At 40.5% G+C, this 24458-nt stretch overlaps 1 long non-coding RNA gene across 2 annotated transcripts in view; it reads left to right on the forward strand.

The window, feature by feature from the left end:
* Positions 1 to 24458, forward strand: part of LOC135320687 (uncharacterized) — a 40027-nt gene that overhangs the window by 9623 nt on the left and 5946 nt on the right. For both annotated transcript variants that reach the window (XR_010379947.1, XR_010379946.1), the window contains 3 exons: positions 3155 to 3724; positions 13692 to 14338; positions 17547 to 19559. This is a non-coding gene — a long non-coding RNA (uncharacterized LOC135320687). The remainder of the gene's footprint in view (positions 1 to 3154; positions 3725 to 13691; positions 14339 to 17546; positions 19560 to 24458) is intronic.

The following is a 24458-nucleotide window of genomic DNA, read 5'->3' on the forward strand; positions in this document are numbered from 1 at the left end:
GATTAAACAGCAATGTTTGCGTTGGTTTTCACTTGCTTTTCTATGTGTTCTTCTGATCGAGGAATTTATGTTTCCCTGTCTTCACAGACATTCACTTGTCCCTCTGTATTATCTAGTCTGCTTAGGACTGACTTTAGCCCTGTTATTATCTCATCATTTGAGTTTTCTGATATTATTTGGCTCGTCTTTATAGTTTCTCTGCCCCTTTTCTGGTATTCTGCCTTTTGTATTTCTGAGATACTGTTGTTCCTCGGTGTTTTCCATACCTCCGTTTTCAATAATTTCTCTGGTAGAGTTTTGCAGTCTAGTTGTTTGGAAGCTTATTTTTTGGGTCATCAATCTCTTTGGAACTGTAAAGGGTACTTCCTGTTTCTTTTCCTATGCTTCTTTATCTCTACTGTTCAAGTACTATCAGGTATCTAATGTACACTTATAGGGCTTTGTTAAGTGAATATTATAGACACTTGGGTGTACACAATTCCATGATATTTCTGTGAGGACAATTTTTCCTAGACATTGATGCCAAGTCTTGTTCCTGTGTGTGTTGTCTGGTATATCTCTAATTGCTGGTGTTACATTTGTTGTGATGAACACAACATAATATTTCGATTAGTATAACCTCATTTTTATTACGCTTACCTCAGAATTGTGAAAGTGCACAGGACACTTCCTCTTGTGGAAATGAAGCTTCTAAAGATTTTCAGCTCTGCATTCTTCTGTATGTCATTTCGGAGTGTTTCCAAAAGAGGAAACTGACAGTGAGCTTGTGCTTTCTATTGCCATGGGAATGTCCCAATATTACCAGTTGTTCCCAGAGCTTCTCTGTCTACAGAAACACCAGTGGAAACTTATCTATGGATGTCATAGTACAGGGCCTGCTGGAATGATCCCGCAGACCGACGTAAGTTTTCTTGGTGCAGTACCATGTCAGTGCCTTTCAAAATGTAGCATCTACATTTGGGAGAAATTGCTAAATGAATTTCTTCATCTTCTCATGCTGTAGACTTTGACCACTCTTCCTAGTTCTCTCATCCTTGTGTCATGAGTGCAGGAATTGATGAACAGAGCTGTTCTGCTTCCTCTTCCTCAAACCAAACCGTAATCCCACTCCAGATATTGAATGTAGCAGATCCTAATGCTTTTAATACTGATTTGAAACCCAAGGGCCCCTGGATTCCTCAGGCCACATGCAAAATATCTCTGATTGAGCCCCACATGTGCTCTATTGGCAAAATGCCAAATTGGTCCCTGGTCCTGCAGATGCAGTGGATGTGGCCATGGGACATACGGAAAAACTCAAACTCGCGCGCTAGTTTGGTTGCTTTCTCATTTGGATCACAAGTCTGTTTGCTCTCTTGATAGGACCCACCACAACCCACAATGCAACCCAGATCCCTAAGACTCAGCATGTGCCATCATCTGTAGCCCTATCCCTCATTTTCTGCTGCCTCTGCTAGCTCAAATTTGGCAGCTCGGGTTTTGGTCTCAGATTCAAATCTGGGGATATTTGGTGCTGATTTCTTTGAGTCCTGTCAGCCAAGCATCTGCTGTGAACTCTTCTAGCACTCAGCGCATCACCTTCAATCCCATGTGTGCTGTCCCCTTGAGAGTGTGCGTCCAAGTAAAGCAGAGTTTCACCTTTGCTGCTCCATTACCAGAGGTCAGATCCTGTAGTGGTTTCCATTCTCTACATTGCCTTCTCCTCCTTACAGGTTTCTGGGGCCTCATCCTTTCTTTGGAATTAACAGACTACTCTTCGGCAATGTCCTTTTCCAAGGGCTGGTTGAGTGGATGTTTACATTGCTGTGTACATAGGAGCGAGTGAGCACATGATGCACTTGTTCCCTGCCAACCTGGCAGTGATAAATCAACACTTTCCAGATATAATTCACAGAAATATGATATTTACTTAGCTGTATTTTCTATACAGCCATGGTGGGAGGGTTTGTCCAAAGACTCCAGTTTTGACATTGTGTTGATAACTCAGTTGCAGTATTTTAAAATGTTATTTGAATTGATTTACATGTTTTGGGATTTATATGAAAATGAAGTTAGTTTTTGAAACATACTAAATCTACCTAAAACCAGACTTGTCTATTTTTGTAACATATTGTCAGCTCTAAGAAAAATATACAAAGATAGGATGTAAAATAGCAGTCCAAAATGTTGACGGGGACATGTCAACTGTTTACACTTGAAGCCTCCAACACGAACAGGAACCATGAAATATCTATTGGAACCTTGAAATAACCCCAAACCTAGGTTTCCTTTGTTCAGATGTTGCCCTTTATTGCCAATGTCTCATACTGGCCAATGTTGGCATTTCAAGGTGTAACATTGTTCTCTACTAGAATACAAGATAATCCGAACAAAATATAAACATTTAGGCTTGATTCTAAAAGCACCTAGAGGCATTATATCTATGAGAAACCTCTGCAGCTATGCTAGGCTTTTGAGAACCAGGTGTTTTTCTATCAGTGATGAAAACATGTAATCATCCAATCATGTTGTGTAAAGCAATTTACACAACCAATGCTGCACCCCCATGATAAGGTGCACCATGGGCTTGACTGAAGGGAAGCATGGTCCACATAACCTGTGTCTTTAAATTCTTTGGCGACTTTTACATTTCAGTTCACTATCTGACTTCTAATATTTGACTATATTGTCTTGAAAATATGAGGCCTAATATCTATTAAAGATCAGTCAAAGATTCCCCTCAATTACCACACTCCATTCACCCCATAGAATACATTACTTCAGCATTTGCTGAATCTACGGGAAGTTCATCATTTATTTGTGTGAGCTAAGTATTCAATTCATATCTATTTTATTCGAGAGTATTTGATCTTTAAGAATTTCACTGTTTTTCACAGAGTGTGAAGCTGTTGGAATGCTGATTCTAGGAGCGGCTTACTATTCTCCTACTGACTTCATTTCACCTCAGGTGCTTATCTTTAAAATGGATACCTGAGTGGAGTGGAGGTTAGAGAAAGTTCTTGATATCTAGGCCCATACCTGGGAAAATTCTTACCTGGGCTTGGTGCATTTTTGTCTGAATGGTTTGTAAATGCCCCTTGGGACATGTGGATTCTCACTACCCCTTCCAAGAACACGAGCGCTTTTATCATCTCTGCCATCTCTTCTCTTTTAGACGTCGGGATTCTTGGACCCGTTCTTGGAGCATGGAATTGAGTAACTTCTTCAAGGGCATGTTGACACTCCGTATATTTCTGCCAGTATCAGCGAGGTTCAATATGTGTCATGAATGTCTTTCAAGCCTGATATTCTCTACAGATGTCTCCATGCCAGTATTCTCCATTGTAGCAGAACAAGTCTCATCAATGTGTTGGCATCTCTCCTCAATCCGTGCTGCCAGCTTTTCTGACATCTTTTCTCCGTGTCTCCCATAAAGTCGACTTCAACAGGACTGGGCAGTTCTGAAAGGACTTCGGACCCTCACCAGTAAGCTGATGACAGGCAAATCATGCACTGTCTGCCCTTTCAGGTTCTGGAAACTAATCCGTGATACCAGGTTTTTGGGCAACAGCATTATCTCGAACTTACACAGCTTCCTGAACAAAAGAACTAAGACAAGCTCCACAGAGGGCAGCATCCCCTCCATCAAACTGATCCACCCACAGAATTCTGCCCAGTTACCTTGGATCCACCAGGCACAAGAAGCCTCACGGTACCCACCAACATTCCACCTGGAATCCAAAAGGTAGCTGCCATGTCCGATGGTTGCTGCATCTTATTAGTGTTGGGGGAATGGCTGCATCACACATCAGATTCCTAAGTTTTATGTGATTCTATCCACTAGCGTCCCATGGTCCTTATTTCTTTCCTTTTTCCTTTTGTTCAGATCCGTATACACAGTACAAACGGAGGGAAATGTGACCAATTTTAGTTTATGCTTTCACACGTGTGTAAACTTTCTAAATGTTCACATTACACAGTGACACACTAAAGGAAATTAAGTTTGTGAAATATCCATTCACCCAGAATACATATCCGTTTGTTGCTTTCTGCTGAAACACCCATAATCTCAGAATATGGATCCAATTGTATCATGGAGGCTGAAATTCCTAAAAATGGAACAAATCACTACGTGCACTATACTAGCTTCCTCTTTCACACTTAGTACAGTTTTGCAGAGCTACCTGTCTTTGTTATAGGCTTATGCCATTTCTTCTCTACCTAGGGTAGAATATGGCATTGATTCATACTGTTGGAAAACTTGTAAGTATATATCACGGACTATGAATCCATTTTATTCAAACTTGGCATTTGATTTGGGTCATGATATACTCTTATCAATCAATATTTATGAATATTTATGTGCACATCATTTTTCTGAATACAAGTGTGTTGAATACATGCAAGCAGCGATACTGGGTCGATGCTTGCTGAATGATCCTTGACATCTCTTTGAGTATTTTGTTTTGAATAGTCATGGTTGCTTTGGTATAAGTCAGCCAAACGTACCCTTTTTGTGTTTTTCGATTGATTGTTTGCTTGTTGTTTGTTTTGCAAACACATTAGGCCATGCATTTCTGTGTTTGCTTCAGAGTGTCATAGAAGTTGATTCACTTAAGATAGTGCTTTAAATCACCTAAGATTACCTGCTTCCCTCTCACATCTCTAGCTTTTTGCCGTCCTCCTTGCCTTCTTCTTTTTTATTCTTTGCAACTCATGCTCTTCCAGCAATTCCTATAATGGTTTTCTTATTTCCATTTCATCTTGCTACTTTTCTATTCAGCATAGAAATCTAAATCTTTATTTTAGGATAATTTTCGAACTGCTGAATTATTTTAAGGTTTGCCAGCCTGTGAAATTCTCTAGCTCTGCCTTTATTATTAATGGCGGTCATGTGGCAAAGGCTACCCAAGTTTGCAGCTTTTTCTTATTCAGGTTATGGTCTATGTCCTGGCACTCTTCCCTGTCCTGCAATATTTCTGTCGAGATAGCAGCTGAAACCCCACTGGAGGTACTGTTGTGATGATGTTGCTTTCATCTAGGTGCATTTTAAATCACTGGGATGATCATGAACTTTGTTGATTTGAATTCTACTGCTGCTTGTAGGTCTATTGGGATTTCACCTCATTTGGACGCTTTGTACTCCTGAAATCATATAGATGATTCTTTCTTGGCTTTCAGAAAGTTTCATTCTGATTTTTCTACAAATAATTTTTCAGGCTTTTTTTTTTTTTTATCTCTTGCATTCCCATCTTAGACTCTTTTGAATCATAGACTTTCATGCTTTGTCTTACCCCGGGATTCAACAGAAATGTTTGCATTGGTTTATACTTGCTTTTCTATGTCTTCCTCTGATCAAGGGATTTCAGTTCCCCTGTTTTCACAGTCATCCATGAGTCCCTCTGCATTATCTAGTCTGCTTAGGACTGACTTTAGCCCTGTTATTATCTCATCCATTGAGTTTACTGATATTATTTGGCTTGTCTTTAGAGTTTCTCTTCACCTTTTCTGGCATTCTGTCTTTTGTGATTCTGAGATACTGTTGTTCTTCAGTGTTTTCCTCACCTCTGCTTTCAATACTTGCTCTGATAGCGTTTTGCATTCTAGTTGTTTGGAAGCTTATTTTTTGGGCCTTCAATCACTTTGGAACAGAAAATTGTACTTCCTGTTTCTTTTCCTATGCTTCTTTATCTCTACTGTTCAAGTACTATCAGGTATCAATTGTAGACTTATACGGCTTTGTTAATTGAATATTATAGACTCTTGGGTGTACGCAATTCCATATTTCTGTGAGGACAATTTTTCCTAGTCATTGATGCCAAGTCATGTTCCTGTGTGTGTTTTCTGGTATATCTCTAATTGCTGGTGTTGCTTTGTTGTGATGAACACACTATAATATTTCGATTATTATATCCTCATTTTTATTATGCTTATCTCAGAATTCTGGTAGTGCACAGGATACTTCCTCTTGTGGAAATGAAGCTTCTAAAGATTTTCAGCTGTGCATTTTGCTGTATGTCATTTTGGAGTGTTTCCAAAACAGGAAACTGACAGTGAGCTTGTGCTTTCTATTGCCATGGGAATGTCCCAATATTACCAGTTCTTCCCAGAGCTTCTCTGTCTACAGAAACACCGGTGGAACCATATCTATGGATGTCATAAAACAGGGCCTGCTGGAATGATCCTGCAGACCGATGTATGTGTTCTCGGTGCAGTAACATTTCAGTGCCATCGAAAATGTACCATCTGCATTTGGGAAAATGCTCAATGAAATTCTTCATCTTCTCATACTGCAGACTTTGACCACTCTTCCTTGTTCTCTCATCCTTTTGTCATGTGTGCACGAAGGGAAGAACAGCTGTTCTGCATCCTCTGCCTCAAACCAAAATGTAATCCCACTCCAGATATTGAATGTAGCAGATCCTAATGCTTTTAATACTGATTTCAAACCCAAGGCCTCTGGTTCCCCCAGACCTGATGCACAGTATCTGATTGAGCCCCACATGTGCTCTCTTGGCAAAATGCCAAATTGGTCCCTGGTCCTGCAGATGCAGTGGATGTGGCCATGGGACTTATCGATAAACTCAAACTCGCAAGCTAGTGTGGTTGCTTTCTCATTGGGGTCACAAGTCGGTTTGCTGTCTTGATAGGACCCACCACAACCCACAACGCAATCCAGATCTCTGAGAGTAAGCGTGTGCCATCATCCGTAGCCCTATCCCTCATTTTCTGCTGCCTCTGCCAGCACAAATTTGGCAGCTCGGGTTTTGGTCTCAGATTCAAATCTGGGGATATTTGGTGCTGATTTCTTTGAGTCCTGTCAGCCAAGCATCTGCTGTGAACTCTTCTAACACTCAGCGCATCACCTTCAATCCCATGTGTGCTGTCCCCTTGAGAGTGTGCGTCCAAGTAAAGCAGAGTTTCACCTTTGCTGCTCCATTACCAGAGGTCAGATCCTGTAGTGGTTTCCATTCTCTACATTGCCTTCTCCTCCTTACAGGTTTCTGGGGCCTCATCCTTTCTTTGGAATTAACAGACTACTCTTCGGCAATGTCCTTTTCCAAGGGCTGGTTGAGTGGATGTTTACATTGCTGTGTACATAGGAGCGAGTGAGCACATGATGCACTTGTTCCCTGCCAACTGGGCAGTGATAAATCAACACTTTCCAGATATAATTCGCAGAAATATGATGTTTACTTAGCTCTTTTTTCTATACAGCCATGGTGGAAGGGTTTGTCTGAACACATTAGTTTTGACTTTGTGTTGATAACTCAGTTGCAGTCTTTAAAAAGGTTAGAATAATTGATTTACATGTTTGGAATTTATATGAATATGAAGTTAGTTTTCAAAACATACTAAATCTGCCTAGAGGAAAGACTTGTCAATTTTTGGTACTTTTTGTCAGCTCTAAGTAAAAAATGGACAGATTGAATATAAAATAGCAGTCCAATATTTTGAAGGGGCATGTAAACCCTTTAATGTTGAATCCTCCAACACTGACAGAAAGGATGAAATAACTATTGGAACCAAGAAATAACCCCCAACCTCAGATTCCATTGTGCATGTGTTGCCGTTTCTTCCCAATGGCACATATTGGCCAATGTTTTCATTTCAAGGGGTATCATTCTTCTAGAGGAAAACACAAGAAAAACCAAATAAAATATGTACATTTTGGCTTCATTTCAAAAGCACCTAGAGGCATTATATCTATGAGAATCCTGCTGTAGCTATGCGAGGCTATTGAGAATCAGGTGTTCTTCTATCAGTGATGACAAAGATTAATCGTCTGATCATGTTGGTAAAGCAATTTAACATAACATTGTCTGCATCCCATGATATAGTGCACCCGGTGCTTGAATGAAGGGAAAAGACGGTACACATAAATTATGTCCTTTAATGACCTTGGTGACTTTTACAGTTCAGTTCAATAACTGACATAATATTTACCTATACTGTCTTGAAATACTGAGGCATAATACCTATTCAAGTTCAGTCAAAGATTCTCCTCACTTACCACACTCCCTTCACCACAAAAAGACATAACCAGAGCATTTGCTGAATCTAGGGGAAGGTCATCATTTCTTTGAGTTAGCTAAATATTCAAATCCTAGATATTTTAGTAGAGAGTATTTGACCTTTGAGGATTTCACAGTTGTTCACAGAGTGTGAAGTTGTAGGAACTCTGATTCTAGGAGGGGCTTGCTCTTCTTATATGGTTTCATTTCAGCTCAGGTTCTGATCCTTTAAAATGGATGCCTGAGTGGAGGGGAGGGAAGAGCAAGTGCTTGATAGCAAGGCCCAAGCCTGTGAAAAGGCTTACCTGGGCTTGGTGCATTTTGGTCTGAATGGTTTGTAAATGCCCCTTGGGACATGGGGATCCTCACAAATTATTCCACCAACATGAGCGATTTTATCATCTCTGCCATCTCTTCTCTTTAGATGTCAAGAATCTTGGATCCATTCTTGGAGCAGAGAACTGAGTAACTTCCTCAAGTGCATGTTGATCCTCCATAATTTCTGCCAGTATCAACGAGGCTCAATATGTCTCATGAATGTCTTTTGAGCCTGGTATTCTCTACAGAAGTATCCATGCCTGTGTCCTCAATTGTAGCAGGACAACTCTCTTCAATGTGTTCTCATATCTCCTCAATCCATGTAGCAAGGTTTTCTTCCAGCTTCTCTTTAAATCTCCCATAAATTAGACTTCTACATGACTGGGCAAGTCTGAAAGATTCTCGGAACGTAACCAGTATGCTGATGACTGGCAGATGTTCCACTGTCAGCCCTTTCAGTTTCTGGAAACTGACCCGTGAACTCAGGTATTTGGGCAGAATCAGTATCTCGAACTTACACAGCTTCCTGAACTAAAGACTTAAGACAAGCTCCACAGAGGGCGGCAGCCCCTCCATCACACTGATCCACCCACAGAATTCTGCCCAGTTACCTTGGGCCCACCAGTCACAACAAGCTGTGCAGTACACACCAACATTCCACCTGGAATCCAAACGGTACCTGCCATCCCCAATGGTTGCTGCATCTTGTCAGTGTTTAGGAGGGGCTGCATCAGACGAGAGGTTCCTAAGGTAAATGTGAATCTCTCCAGTAGCATCCCATGGTCCTTTTTTCTTCCTTCTTTCCTTTTGTTCTCATCCCTATACACAGTACAAATTGATGGAATTGTGTCCATTTTTAGTTTACGGTTTCACACGTCTTTAAACTTTTTACTGTTAACAGTACAAAAAGACCCACTAAAGGAATCTTATGTTTGTGTAATATCCATTCACCCAGAATACATATTCATCTGTTGCTTTTCTGCTGAAACTCCCACACTCTAAGAGCATGTATCCATTTGTTCCATCGGGGCTGAAATTCCTAGCAATGAAACCAATCACAATGTGCACTTTACTGACTGACTCTTTTGCTCTTAGTACAGTTCTGCAGAGCTACTTTCCTTTGTTTTAGGCTTATGCCATTTCTTCTGTATGTAGGGTAGAATATGCCATTCATTCATCATGTTGAAAGACTTCTAAATCTATACCATGGACTAGGAATCCATTTTAATCAAAGTAGAGATTTGGGTTAGGTCACAATATGCTGTTATGAATCAAAATTTATGAATATTAATGCACGGATCTGTTTTTGAATACAAGTCTGTTGAGTACATTCATGCCACAACACTTGTTCGATGCGTACTGAGTGAACCTTGACATTACTTTTAGTATTTTGATTTGATTTATCATGGTTTCTTTGGATAGATGTCTGCCAACTGTACTCTTTTGATGTTTGTTTCTTTGTTTGATTGTTTGTTTGCTTGTTCTTTGTTTTGCAAATTCATTAGACCATGCATCTCTCCGTTTGCTTCAAATACAGAGTCGTATATGCTGATTAACTTAATATAGTGCTGAAAATCACCTATGTTTTCCTGCTTCTCTCTCCCATCTTTAGGATTTTGATGTCCTCCTTGCCTTCTTGTTTATTCTTTGAAAATCATTGCTCTAACTGCATTTCCAATAATGATATTCTTATATCCATTTCATCTTGCTACTTTTCTATAGTGTTTAGAATTCTCATTCCTTATTTTAATATAAGTTTTGAACTGCTGTAGTCTTTTAAGTTTTGCCAGTCTGTGAAATTCTCTAGCTCTGCTGTTATTAGAAATGGTAGTCTTGTGACATAGGCTACCCTAGATTGCAGCTGTGATTCATTCAGGATTTGGCCTAAGTCCTGGCACTCCTTCCTGTCCTGCAATATTTCTGTCCAGATATCAGCTGAAACCCCTCTGAAATTTCTGTTGTGACTAAGTTGCTTTCATCTAGGTGCATTTTAAATCAGTGGGTTGATCATGAACTTTGTTGATTTGAATTATACAGCTGCTTGTACGTGTATTGGGATTCCACCTCCTTTGGATGCTTTTTAAAACGTGAATCTTATAGATGATTGTTTCTTGGCTTTCAGCAAGGTTCTGTCTAATTTTTCTACAAATAAGTTTTCAGACATTTTTTAACACTTGTTTTTACATCTGGGACTCTTATGAATCCTACTCTTTCATGTTTGGCGTACCACGGGATTCACCAGCAATGTTTGCATTTGTTTTCACTTGCATCTCTTTGTCATTTTCTGATTGAGGGATTTCAGTTTCCCTGTCTTCACAGTCATTCAGGAGTCCCTATGCAGTATCTCGTCTGTTTAGGACTGAGTTTAGCCTTGGTTCTATATCATCAATTGAGTTTTCTCATATTATTTGGCTAGTTTTTGAGTTTCTCTTCCCCTTTTCTGGTATTTTGCCTTTTGTGATTCTGAGACACTGTTTTTCTTCAGTGTTTTCCTCACCTAAGTTTCCAACACCTACTCTGGTGGCGTTTTGCAGTCTAGTTCTTTGAAAGCTTATTTTTTGGGCCTTCAATCTCTTTGGAACTCAAAATTGTACTTCCTGTTTCTTTTACTCTACTTCTTTATCTCTACTGGACAAGTACTCTCAGGTATCAAATGTAGACTTATAGGGCTTTATTAAGTGAAATGTTTAGACACTTCGCTGTACACAAAACCATGATATTTCTGTGAGAACAATTTTTTATAGACTTTGATGCCATGACCTTTTGCTGTGTGTGTTGTCTGATATATCTCTAATTGCTGGTGTTGCCTTTGATGTTTTGAACACCACTTATTTTTTCCATCAGTATAACCTCAGTTTTATTACGCTTAAATCACAGTTCTGAAAGTGTATGGGACACTTCCTCTTGTGGAAATGAGGCTTCTAAAGGTTTTCAGCTCTGCAGGCTGCTCTATGTTACTTTTGGACTGTTTCCAAAACAGCATCACAACAGTGCACTTGTGCTTTCTATTGCCATGGGAATGTCCAAATGTTACCAGTTCTTCCCAGAGCTTCTCTGTCTACAGAAACACATTGGAAAGATATCTAAGGATGTCATGCATCAGGGTCTGCTGTAATGATCCCACAGCCCCACCTATGTGTCCTCAGTGCTGTACCATGTCAGTGACTTCCAAAATGTAGCATCTGCATTTGGGAGATAATGAGGAAGGAAATGCTTCATCTTCTCATGCTGTAGGCTTTGATCAGTCTTCTTTGTTCTCTCATCCTTGTGGCAAGGGACCACGAAGGCAACGTCAGGGCTGTTTCACCTCCTCTGCCTCAAACCAAACCATAATCCCAGTGCAGGCTATGAATGTAGCACATCTTAAATCTTTTGATACTTATTTCAAACCCCAGACCCCCTGGATCACTCAGACCAGATGCATGATATCTCTGATTGAGCCCCACACGTGCTCTATTGGCAATATGCCAAATTGGTCCCTGGTCCTGCAGCTGCAGTGGATGTGGCCATGGGACATTTTGATAAACTAAACCTCGCGTGCCAGTCTGGTTGCATTCTCATTGGTGTCACAGGTCAGTTTGCTCTCTTGATAGAACCCAACAAAATCCACAATGCACTCCAGATCCCTGAGACTCAGCTTGTGCTATCATCCATAGCCCTATCCCTCATTTTCTGCAGCCTCTGCCAGCTCAAATTTGGCAGCTCAGGTCTTGGTCTCAGAATCAATTCTGGGAATATTTTGTGCTGATTTATTTGAGTTCTGTCAGCTAAGCATCTGCTGTGCACTCTTCTAACACTCAGCACATCACTTTCAATCCCATGTATCCTGTCCACTTGAGAGTGTGCATCCAAGGAAAACAGAGTTTCACCTTTGCTGCTCCATTACCAGAGGTCAGGTCCTGCACTGATTTCCATTCTCTACTTTGCCTTCTCCTCCTTCCAGGTTTTCTGAGGCCTCAATCTGTCTTTGGAAGTAAGAGACCAAGCTTAGGCTTGTGTCCTGAGCCAAGGGCTTTGTGATTGGTTATTTACCTTGCTGTGTATATGGGAGTGAGTGAGCATAGTTTCCACTGGTACCCTGCCAACTGGGCATTGATAAATCAACTTTCCAGAGATAACTCACAGAAATATGATTCTTGTTTAGCTCTTTTTTCTATACAGACATGGTGGGAGGGTATGTCTGAAGACTCCAATTTTGACATTGTGTTGATAACTCAGTGGCAGTCTTTCAAAGGTTAATAGAATTGATTTACTTACTTTGGGATTTATGTGAAAATGAAGTTAGTTTTTGAAACATACAAAATCTACCTTGAAGCCGGACTTGTGAAATTCTTGTAACATTTTGTCATCCCTAAGGAAAAAATATACAGATATAATGAAAAATAGCAGTCCAAAATGATTAAGGGGACATGTCAACTCTTTACTGTTGATGCTTCCAACACTAGGAGGAAACATGAAATAAGTATTGAAAAAATGAAATAACCCCAAACCTGGGTTTCCCTGTTGCATGTGGTGCCCTTTCCTCCCAATGACACATACTGCCCAAAGTTGGCATTTCAAGGGGTAGCATTCCTCTCTAGTAAAACACAAGACAAACCAAACAAAATATATACATGCATGCTTGGTTCCAAAAGAACCTAGAGGCTTTATAGCTATGAGAAAACTGTTGCAGCTTTGCTAGGCTATTGGGAACTAGGTGTTCTTCTATCAGTGGTGAGAACGCTTAATTGTCCGATCATGTTGGGTAAAGCAATTATCAAAACCAAGTCTGCACCCCCATGATATAGTGCTTGACTGATGGGAAAAGACCGTTCACATAACGTGTGTCCTTTAATGTCTATGGCGAATTTTACAGTTCAGTTCTCTAAATGACTTATAATATTTACCTATATGGTCTTGAAAATCTGAGGCCTAATACATTTCAAGTTCAGTCAAATATTCCCCTCACTTACCACACTCCTTCACCCCAAAGAAGACATAACCCAAGCATTTGCTGAATGTAGGGGAAGGTCATCATTCCTTTCTGTGAGCTAATTATTCAATTCCTACCTATTTTATTCGAGAGTATTTGACCTTGGAGGAGTTCACTGTTTTGCACAGAGTGTGAAAGTGGAGGATCTCTGATTCTAGGAGGGGCTTGCTCTTCTCCTACTGGCTTCACTGCAGCTCATGTGGTGATCCTTTGAAATGGATGCCTGAGTGGAGGGGAGGGAAGAGAAAGTGCTTCATAGCTAGGCCCAACCCTGGGAAAAGGCTTACCTGGGCTTGGAGCATTGTGGTCTGAATGGTTTGTAAATTCCCCTTGGGACATGTGGATTCTCACGACATATTCCACCAATATGAGCGATTTTACCATCTCTGCCTTCTCTTCTCTTTTAGACGTCAGGAATCTTGGACCCGTTCTTGGAGCAGAGAACTGAGTACCTTCCTCAATTGCACATAGGTGTTCCACAGGTTTCTGCCATTATCAGCGAGGCTCAATATATCTCGTGATTGTCTTTCTTGCCTGGGATCCTCTGCAGAAGTCTCCATGCCAGTATTCTCCATTGTAGGAGAACAACCATCATCAATGTGTTCGCATCTCTCCTCAATCCATGCAGCCAAATTTTCTGCCAGGTTCTCTTCGTGTCTCCCATAAAGTCGACTTCTACAGGACTGGGCATGTCTAAAAGTACCTCAGAGCCTCACCAGTAAGCTGATGACAGGCAGATCTTCCACTGTCTGACTTTTCAATTTCTAGAAACTGACCCATGATCTCAGGCCACTGGGCAGCAACAGTATCTCGAACTTACAGAGCTTCCTAAACAATAGACTTAAGCCAAGCTCCACAGAGTGTGGCAACCCCACCATGACACTGATCCACCCACCGAGCTCTGCCAAGTTACCTTGGATCCACCAGCTCATAACAAGCCTTGTGGAACAAACCAACATTCCACCTGGAATCTAACCAGTAACTGCCATCCTCAATTTTTGCTGCATTTTTACAGTGTTGGTGAAGGGGCTGCATCAGACGACAGGTACTTAAGGTAAAAGTGATTCTCTCCCTTAGGGTCCCATTGTCCTTTATTTCCTACCCTCTTTTCTTTAGTTCAGTTCTCTAAACACAGTACAAATGGAGGGAAGTGTGTCCATGATAAGTTTATGGTTTCATTCATCTTAAAACTTTCTAACAGTTAACAGTACAAAAAGACCCACTAAAGGAAACATATGTTTGTGTAATATCCATTCACCCATAATATATATCCGTCTGTTGATTTTCTGCTGAAAGACCCACAGTCTCAGAACATGGATCCATTTGTTTCATGGGGGCTGAAAATCCAAGAAATGAAACCATTCCCAAAATACACTTTACTGTCTGTCTCTCTTACTCTTAGAACAGTTTTGTAGAGCTGCTTTTCTTTGTTATAGATGTATGCCATTTAATCTCGTCGTAGTGTGGAATATGCCATTCATTCTTCCTGTTGGAAGACTTTAAGAATATATCACGGAGTATGAATCCATTATATTCAAAATAGGCATTTGGGTTAGGTCACGATGTGCTCTTATGAATCAATATTTATGAATATTAATGCACGCATCTGTTTTCTGAATACAGGTATGTTGAGTACATGCAAGCACTGATACTGGGTCGATGCATGCTGAATGATTCTTGACATCACTTTGCATATTTTCTTTTGAATTACCACGGTTCCTGTGGATATTATCAGCCAACAATACTCTTTTGGTTTTTGTTTGTTTGTTTGTTTGTTTGTTTGTTTGTTTGATTGCTTGTTCTTAGATTTGCAAACACATTCGTCCTTGCATCTCTCTGTTTGCTTTAAACAGAGAGTCATATAAGATGATTCACTTATTACAGGGCTGAAAATCCCCTATGTTTTCCTGCTTCCCTCTCCCATCTTTAGGGTTTTGATGTCCTCCTTGCCTTCTTCTTGTTTATTGTCTGCAACTCATGTTTCTTCTTGCATTTCCAGTGATGGTTTCTTATTTCCATTTCAACTAGCTTCTTTTCTATTCAGGGTAGTATTCTGAATCTTTCTTTTAGGAAAAGTTTCAAACTGCTGAATTCTGTAAAGTTTCCAGGTATCTGAAATTCTCTAGCTCTGCCGTTATTAGAAATGGCGGTCTTGTTGCATAAGCTACCCTAGATTGCAGCTGTTTCTCATTCATGATTTCATCTAAGTCCTGGCACTCCTTCTTATCCTGCAATATTTCTGCCGGGATATAAGCTGAAACCCCTCTGGAGGTTCTGTTGTGACTTAGTTGCTTCCTTCTAGGTGCATTGGTAATCACTGTGTAGATCATGAACTTTGTTGATTTGAATGATAATACAGCTGCTTGTAGGTCTATTGGGATTCCACATAATTTGGATGATGTTTGCTTACTTTTTTTGTATAGATGATTGCTTCTTCATTTTCAGCAATTTTCTGTCTGATTTTTTTCCAAATATCTTTTCAGACTGAATAATCTTTTCTTGCTTTTAACTCTGGGACTCTTATGAATCCTATTCTTTCATGCTTTGTCTTAACCCAGGATTCAACAGCAATGTTTGCGTTGGTTTTCCTTTGCTTTTCTATGTCATTTTCTGATCGAGGGATTTCAGTTCCCCTGTGTTCACAGTCATTCACGAGTCCCTCTGCATTATCTAGTCTGCTTAGGACTGACTTTAGCCCTGCTATTATCTCATCCATAGAGTTTGCTGATTTTATTTTGCTCATCTTTAGAGGGTCTCTTCCCCTTTTCTGGAATTCTGACTTTTGTGATTCTGAGACACTGTTGTTCTTCAGTGTTTCTATCACCTCCATTTTAAATAAATGTCTGATAGTGTTTCACAGTCTAGTTGTTTGAAAGATTTTTTTGAGCCTTCAACCTCTTTGGAACTAAAAATGTTACTTCCTGTTTCTTTTACTATACTTCTTTATCTCTACTGGTCAGTTAATTTCAAGTATCTAATGTAGACTTGTAGGGCTTTTTAAGTGAAAGTTTAAGTCTCTTGTGTGTACAAAGTTCATGATATTTGTGTGAGGACAATTTTTCCTACACATTGATGCCATGTCATTTTCCTATATGTGTTGTCTTGTATATATCTAAATGCTGGTGATGCCTTTGCTGTGATGAACACAGCATACTCTTCGTTTTGTATAACCTCAATTTACTACGCTTATGTCACTGTACTGAAAGTACACAGGACTGTTTCTCTTGTGGAAATGAAGCATGTAAAGCTTTTCAGCTCTGCAAGCTGTTGAATGTCATTTTGGAGTGTTTCAAAAACAGTATCATGACTGTGAGCTTGTTCTTTCTATTTCTATGGGAATGTACCAATGTTATGAGTTCGTTCCAGAGCATCTCTGTCTACAGAAAAACCTGTGGAAACATATCTAAAGATGTCATGCATCAGGACCTGCAGTCATTATCACAGTGCCCCAGCTAGGTATCCTCCCTGAAGTACACTGTCAGTACCATTGAAAATGTAGCATTAACATTGGTAGATAATGGTGAAGGAAATGCTTCATTTTCTCACGTTGTGAACCTAGACCACTGTTCTTTGTTCTCTCACCCTTGTGGCTTTGGACCATGAAGGCAACCACAGTGCTGTCCCGCATCCTTTTCCTCATAACAAACCATAATCCCAGTCCAGTCTATCAATATAGCAGATCCTGAGGCTTTGGAAACTGATTTATACACCAAGGCCCCCTGGATCCCTCAGACCTGATGCTTGATGTCTCTAATTAGACCCCACACATGCTCTATTGGCAAAATTCCAAATTGGACCCTGGGCCTGCAGATGCAGTGCATGTGGCCATGGGACCTTTCGAGAAACTCAACCTCATGCGCCTGGTTTGTTGCTTTTTCATTGAGTTCCCAGGTCTGTTTCCTCTCTGGATAAGGCCAACCACAATCCACAACACACTCCAGTTCCCTGATACTCAGCGTGTGCCATCACCCATAGCCCTATCCCTCATTGTTCATAGCCAAAGTGAGCCCAAATTTGGCAGCACTGATGTTGGTCTCAGAATCAATTGTGGGGATATTTTGTGCTGGTTTCTTTGAGTTCTGTCAGCCAAGCATCTGCTGTGCACTCTACTAACACTCAGCGCATTGCTTTCAATCCCATGCGTCCTGTCCGCTTGAGAGTGTGCGTCCAAATAAAACAGGGTTTCACCTTTGCTGCTCCATCAGCAGAGGTCAGGTCCTGCACTGATTTCCATTCTCTACAAGGCCTTTTCCTCTTTCCAGGTTTTCTGAGGCATCATTCTGTCTTTGGAAGTAAGAGACCACTCTTTGTCAAGTGTCCTGGACCACGGGCTGGGTGAGTGGATGTTTATCTTGCTGTGTACATGGGAGCGAGTGGGCACTGTTTGCACAGGTACTCTGCCAATTGGCTATGAATAAATCAACACTTTCTATATATAACACACAGAAATGTGATTCTTGTTTATCTCTTTTTCTATAAAGCCATGGTGGGAGGGATTCTCCAAAGAATCCAGTTTTGACATTGTGTTGATACCTCAGTTGCGGTCTTTCAAAATGTTAATAGAATTGATGTACAAATTAGGGATTTATATGAAAATGAAGTTAGTTTTTGAAACATACTAAATCTACCTACAAGCCAGACTTGTCAAATTCAGGTAACATTTTGTCAGCTCTAAGGGAAACATAGACAGATAGAATGTAAAATAGCAGTCCAAAATGATGAAGGTGTCATGTCAACTGTTTACTGTTGATGTCTGCAATACAAAAAGGAAACATAAAATAAATATTGGAACCATGAAATAACCCCAACCCAGTGTTTCCATTTTGCATGTGGTGCCCTTTCTCCCAGTGACTCATACTGGCCAATGTTGTCATTTCAATGGGTAACATTTCTCTCTAGGAAGACACAAGCAACCCAAACCACTTATTTAAATATAGGCTTGGTTCCAAAACACCTAGAGGCATTATAGCTATGAGAAAACTGCTGCAGCTTTGCTAGACTATTGAGAAAAAGGTTCTCTTTTATCAACGATGAGAAAGGTAAATCATCTGATCGTGTTGGGTAAAGCAATTTAAGCCAACTAAGTGGGCACCCCGTGATATACTGCACCCGGGACTTGAACGAAGGGAAAAGACGGTCCACATAACTTGTGTCCTTATATGTATATGGCGACTTTTACACTTCAGTTCACTAACTGACTTATAATAGTTACCTATACTGTCTTGAAAAGCTGAGGAAAAATACTTATTCAAGTTCAGTCAAATAATCCCCTCGCTTGCCAAACTCTCTTCACCCAAATAAGATGTAACCCCAGCACTTGCTAAATCAAGGGGTAGATAATCATTTCTTTGTGTGAGCTATATATTGAAACCCTATCTATTTTATTCGAGAGTATTTGACCTTTGAGGAGTTCAGTGTTGTGCACAGAGTGTGAAGTTGGAGGAACTCTGGTTCTAGGAGGGGCTTGCTATTCTCCTTCTGGCTGCATTGCAGCTCAGGGTCTGATCCTTTGAAATGGATGCCTGAGTGGAGGGGAGGGAAAAGCAATTGCTTGATAGCTAAGCCCAAACTTGGGAAAAGGTTTATCAGGGCTTCATGCTCTGTGGTCTGTGAGATTTGTAAATGCCCCTTGGGATGTGTGGATTCTCACGACCTCTTCCAGGAACATGAGTGGTTTTATCATCTTTGCCATCTCTTCTCTTTTAGACGTCAGGAGTCTTGGGCCACTTCTTAGAGCAGAGAATTTAGTACATTCCTAAAATGCACGTTGACTCTCCACAGTTTTATGTTAGTATCAGTGAGTCTCAATATGTCTCATGAATGACTTTCGAGCCTGGTATTCTCTAAAGTAGTCTCCATGAGAGTATACTCAATATTAGCAGAACAACTTTCATCAATATGTTCGCATCTCTCCTCAATCCGTGCAGCCAGCCTTTCTGCCAGCTTCTCTTCGTGTCTCCCATAAAGTCGACTTCTACAGGACTGGGTAAGTCTGAAAGTACATCAGAGCCTCACCAGTAAGCTGATGACAAGCAGATCTTCCACTGTCTGCCTTTTAGTTTCTAGAAAATAACCCGTGATCTCAGGCCATTGGGCAGCATCAGTATCTCGAAATAACACATCTTCCTGAAGAATACACCTAAGCCAAGCTCCACAGAGGGCAGCAGCCCCTCCATGACACTGATTCACCCACAGAGCTCTGCCCAGATACCTTGGATTCACCAGCCTCAACAAGCCTCGTGGAACACACAACAATTCCACCTGGATTCAAACCGGTAACTGCCATCCACAATGGTTGCTGCATCTTATCAGTGTTGGGGGAAGGGCTGCATCAGACGAGAGGTTCCTAAAGTAAATGTGATTCTGTCCATTAGCGGCCCATTGTCCTTTGTTTCCTACCCTCTTTCCTTTAGTTCAGAACTCTAAACACAATACAAACGAAGGGAAGTTTGTCCATGATAAGTTTATAGTTTCAACCGTCTTTAAACTTTCTAACAGTTAACAGTACAAAAAGGCCAACTATAGGAAACATATGTTTGTGTAATATCCATTCACCCATAATACATATCTCTCTGTTGATTTTCTGCTGAAAGACCCACAATCTCAGAACATGGATCCATTTGTTTCATGGGGGCTGAAATTCCTAGAAATGAAACCAATCCCAAACTGCACTTTACTGTCTGTCTCTCTTACTGTTACTACAGTTTTGTAGAGCTACTTTTCTTTGTTCTAAGTGTATGCCATTTATTCTCTTCGTAGGGTTGAATATGTCATTCATTCATCCTTTTGGAAGACTTGTACGGCTGTATCACGGACTATGAATCAATTTTATTCAAAATATGCATTTGGATTAGGTCACGATGTGCTCTTATGAATCAACATTTATGAATATTAATCCACGCATCTGTTTTCTGAATACAAGTGTGTTGAGTACATGCAAGCAGTGATATTTGGTCGATGCGTGCTGAATGAACCTTGACATCACTTTGCATATTTTCTTTTGAATTATCACGAACCTGTGGATATATATCAGCCAACCGTACTCTTTTGGTGTTTTTTTGTTTGTTTGATTATTTGTTTGTTTGCTTTTTCTTTGATTTGCAAACACATTCGGTCATGCATCTCTCTGTTTGCTTCAAACAGAGAGTCACATAAGATGATTCACTTATTATAGGGCTGAAAATCCCCTATGTTTTCCTGCTTCCCTCTCCCATCTTTAGGTTATTGATGTCCTCCTTGCCTTCTAGTTAATACTCTGCAACTTATTGCTCTTCTTGCATTTCCAATGATGGTTTTCTTATTTCCATTTGGTCTTGCTTCTTTTCTCTACAGGGTAGAATTCACAATATTTCTTTAAGATAGGTATTGAAATGCTGAATTCTTTTAAGTTTTTCTGGTCTGTGAAATTCTCTAGTTCTGCCGTTATTAGAAATGGTGGTCTTGTGGCATAGGCTACCCTAGATTGCACATTTTTCTCATTCAGGATTTCGTCCAAGTCCTGGCACTCGTTCATGACCTGCAAAATTTCTGCCGAGATATAAGCTGAAACCGCTCTTACGGTTCTGCTGTGACTTAGTTGCTTTCCTCTAGGTGCAATGAAAATCACTGGGTTGATCATGAACTTTGATGATTAGAATGATAATACAGCTGCTTGTAAGTCTATTGGGATTCCACATAATTTGGACACTCTTTGCTTCCTTTTGCTGTACGGATGATTGTTTCTTAGCTTTCAGCAAATTTCAGTCTGATTATTCTCCAAATATCTTTTCTGTCTTTTGTTTTATATCTTGCTGTTCCCACTGGGACTCTTATGAAACCTATTCTTTCATGATTTGTCTTACCCCAGGATTCAACAGCAGTATTTGCATTGGTTATGCCTTGCATTTCTATGTCATCTTCTGATAGAGGGATTTCGGTTCCCCTGTTTTCACAGTCATCCATGAGTCCCTCTGTATTATCTAGTCTGATTAGGACAGAATTTAGCCCTGATAATATCTCATCCATTGAGATTTCTGATTTTATTTTCTCGTCTTTAGAGGTTCTCTTCCCCTTTTCTAGAATTCTGCCTTTTGTGATTCTGAGACACTCTTGTCCTTCAGTGTTTCTCTCCCCTCCATTTTCAATACTTGCTCTGATAGTGTTTCAGTCTAGTTGTATGAAAGCTTTTCTTTGGGCCTTCAATTTCTTTGGAACTGAAAATGGTACTTCCTGTTTCCTTTACTATACTTCTATATCTCTACTGGTCAATTACTATCAGGTATTTAATGCAGACATGTAGGGCTTTTTAAGTGAAACTTTTGGTCTGTTGTGTGTATGCAATTCCATGATATTTCTGTGAGGACAATTTTTCCTACTCATTGATGCCATGTCATTTTCCTGTGTGTGTTGTCTTGTATATCTCTATTTGCTGGTGATGCCTCTGTTGTGATGAACACACCATACTCTTCTCCTTTAGTATAACGTCATTTTTACTATGCTTATGTCACTGATCTGAAAGTGCACAGGACCCTTCCTCTTGTGGAAATGAAGCATGTCAAGGTTTTGAGCTTTGCAGGCTCTTTAATGTTATTTTGATGTGTTTTGAAAACAACATCGTGACAGTGAGCTTGCCCTTTCTATTTCCATGGGAATTTCCCAATGTAACGAGTTCTTTCCAGAGCTTCTCTGTCTACAGAAAAAACTGTGGAAACATATATAAGGATGTCATGCATCAGTGACTGCTGCCATTACTGCATAGCACCAGCTAGGTGTCCTTGGTGCCATAACATTTCAGTGCCATTCAAAATGTAGCATCTGCATTTTGGAGATTATGGTGAAGGAAATGCTTCATTTTCTCACGTTGTGTACCTAGACCAGTGTTCTTTGTTCTCTCATCCTTGTGGCTAGGGACCACGAAGGCAAACACAGAGCTTTCCTGCATAATCTGCCTCATACCAAAAGTAATCCCAGTCCAGTCTATAAATGTAGCAGATCCTAAGCCTTTGGAAAATGATTTCAACCACAAGGCCCCCTGGATCACTCAGACCATATGCATGATATCTCTGATTAAGGCCCACATGTGCTCTATTGGCAAAACACCAAATTGGTCCCTAGGCTTGCAGATGCAGTTGATGTGGCCATGGGACATTTCGAGAAACTCAACTTCATGCACCAGGATTGTAGCATTTTCATTGGGGTCCCAAGTTAGTTTCCATTCTGGATAGGGCCAACCACAATCCACAACACACTCCAGATCACTGAGTTTCAGCGTGTGCCATCATCCATTACCTCATTGTTCGCAGCCATCGCGAGCCCAAATATGGCAGCACCAATCTTGTTCTCAGAATCAATTGTGGCGATGTTTTGTGCTGATTTCTTTGAGTTCTGTCAGCCAAGCATCTGCTGTGCACTCTTCTAACACTCAGCACATCACTTTCAATCCCATGCATTCTGTCCACTTGAGAGTGTGCTTCCAAGTAAAACAGGGTTTCACCTTTGCTTCTCCATCAACAGAGATAAGGTCCTGCACTGATTTCCATTCTCTAATTTGACTTCTCCCACTTCCATGTATTCTGAGGCCTCATTCTGTCTTTGGATGTAAGAGATCACTCTTTGGCAAGTGTCCTGGACCATGGGCTGGGTGAGTGGATGTTTATCTTGCTGTGTAGATGGGAGCGAGTGAGCGTATGTTGCACTGGTACCCTGACAACTGGGCATCGATAAATCAACACTTTCCATATATAACTCACAGAAATGTTATTCTTGTTATCTCGTTTTGCTATACGGCCATGGTGGGAGGGTTTGTCTGAAGACTCCAGTTTTGACATTGTGTTGATACCTCAATTGCGGTCTTTCAAAAAGTTAGTAGAATTGATTTACATACCTGGAGATTTACATGAATATAAAGATAGATTTTGAAACATACTAAATCTGCCTACAAGTCAGACTTGTCAAGTTAAGGTATCATTTTTTCAGCTCTAAGGGAAAAGAAGACAGATAGAATGAAAAAAGCAGTCCAAAATAATGAAGGGGACAGGTCAATGGTTAAATGTTGATGCCTCCAACACAAACAGGAAGGATGAAATAAATTTTGGTCCCATGAAATAGCCCCCACAAAATGTTTCCCATTTGCGTGTATTGCCCTTTCCTCTCAGTGACTCACACTGGCCAATGTTGTCATTTCAAGTGGTAACATTTCTCTGTAGGAAGACAGAAGGTGACCCAAACCACATATTTATATATAGGCTTGGATCCAAAAGTACCTAGAGGCATTATAGCTATGAGAAAACTGCTGCAGTTTTGATAGGCTATTGAGAACCAGGTGCCCTATTATCAATGATGAGAATGCTTAATCTTCCGATCATGTTGGGTAAAGTATTTAAACACAACCATGTCTGCACCCACATGTTATGCTGCACCAGGGGCTTCAATGAAGGAAAAGACCATCCACATATCATGTGTCCTTACATGTCTATGGCGACTTTTACAATTCAGTTCACTAACTGACTTATAATATTACATATACTGTATTGAAAAACTGAGGACACATACATATACAAGTTCAGTCAAAGATTCCCCTCACTTACCACACTCACTTCACCAAAAAGAAGATGTAACCCCAGCATTTGCTGAAACTAGCGGAAGGTTATCATTTCTTTGTGTGAGTTAATATTCAATTCCTATCTATTTTAGTCAGGAGTATTTGAACATTGAGGTGTACAGTGTTGTGCACAGAGAGTAAAGTTGGAGGAACACTGATTCTAGGAGGGGCTTGCTATACTCCTACTGGCTTCAATGCAGCTCAGGTGCTGATCCTTTGAAATGGATGGCTGATTTTAGGGGAGGGAAGAGCAAATGCTTGATAGCTAGGACCAACCCTGGGAAAAGGCTTACCAGGGATTCGTGCCCTGAGGTCTGAGTGATTTATAAATGCCCCTTGGGATGTGTGGATTCTCATGACCTCTTAAAAGAACAAGAGGCATTTTATCAACTCTGCCATCTCTTCTCTATTAGACGTCAGGATTCTTGGACCAGTTCTTGTAGCAGAGAATTGAGTACCTTCCACAAGTGCACATTGACCCTCCACAGGTTTCTGTCAGTATCAGCAAGGCTCAATATTTCTCATGAATGTCTTTTGAGCCTGGTATTCTCTACAGAAGTCTGCATGCCAGTATTCTCCATTGTAGCAGAACAAC

The sequence above is a fragment of the Camelus dromedarius genome, unplaced genomic scaffold (genome assembly GCF_036321535.1).
Source record: "Camelus dromedarius isolate mCamDro1 unplaced genomic scaffold, mCamDro1.pat HAP1_SCAFFOLD_114, whole genome shotgun sequence".
Lineage (NCBI taxonomy): Eukaryota > Metazoa > Chordata > Mammalia > Artiodactyla > Camelidae > Camelus > Camelus dromedarius.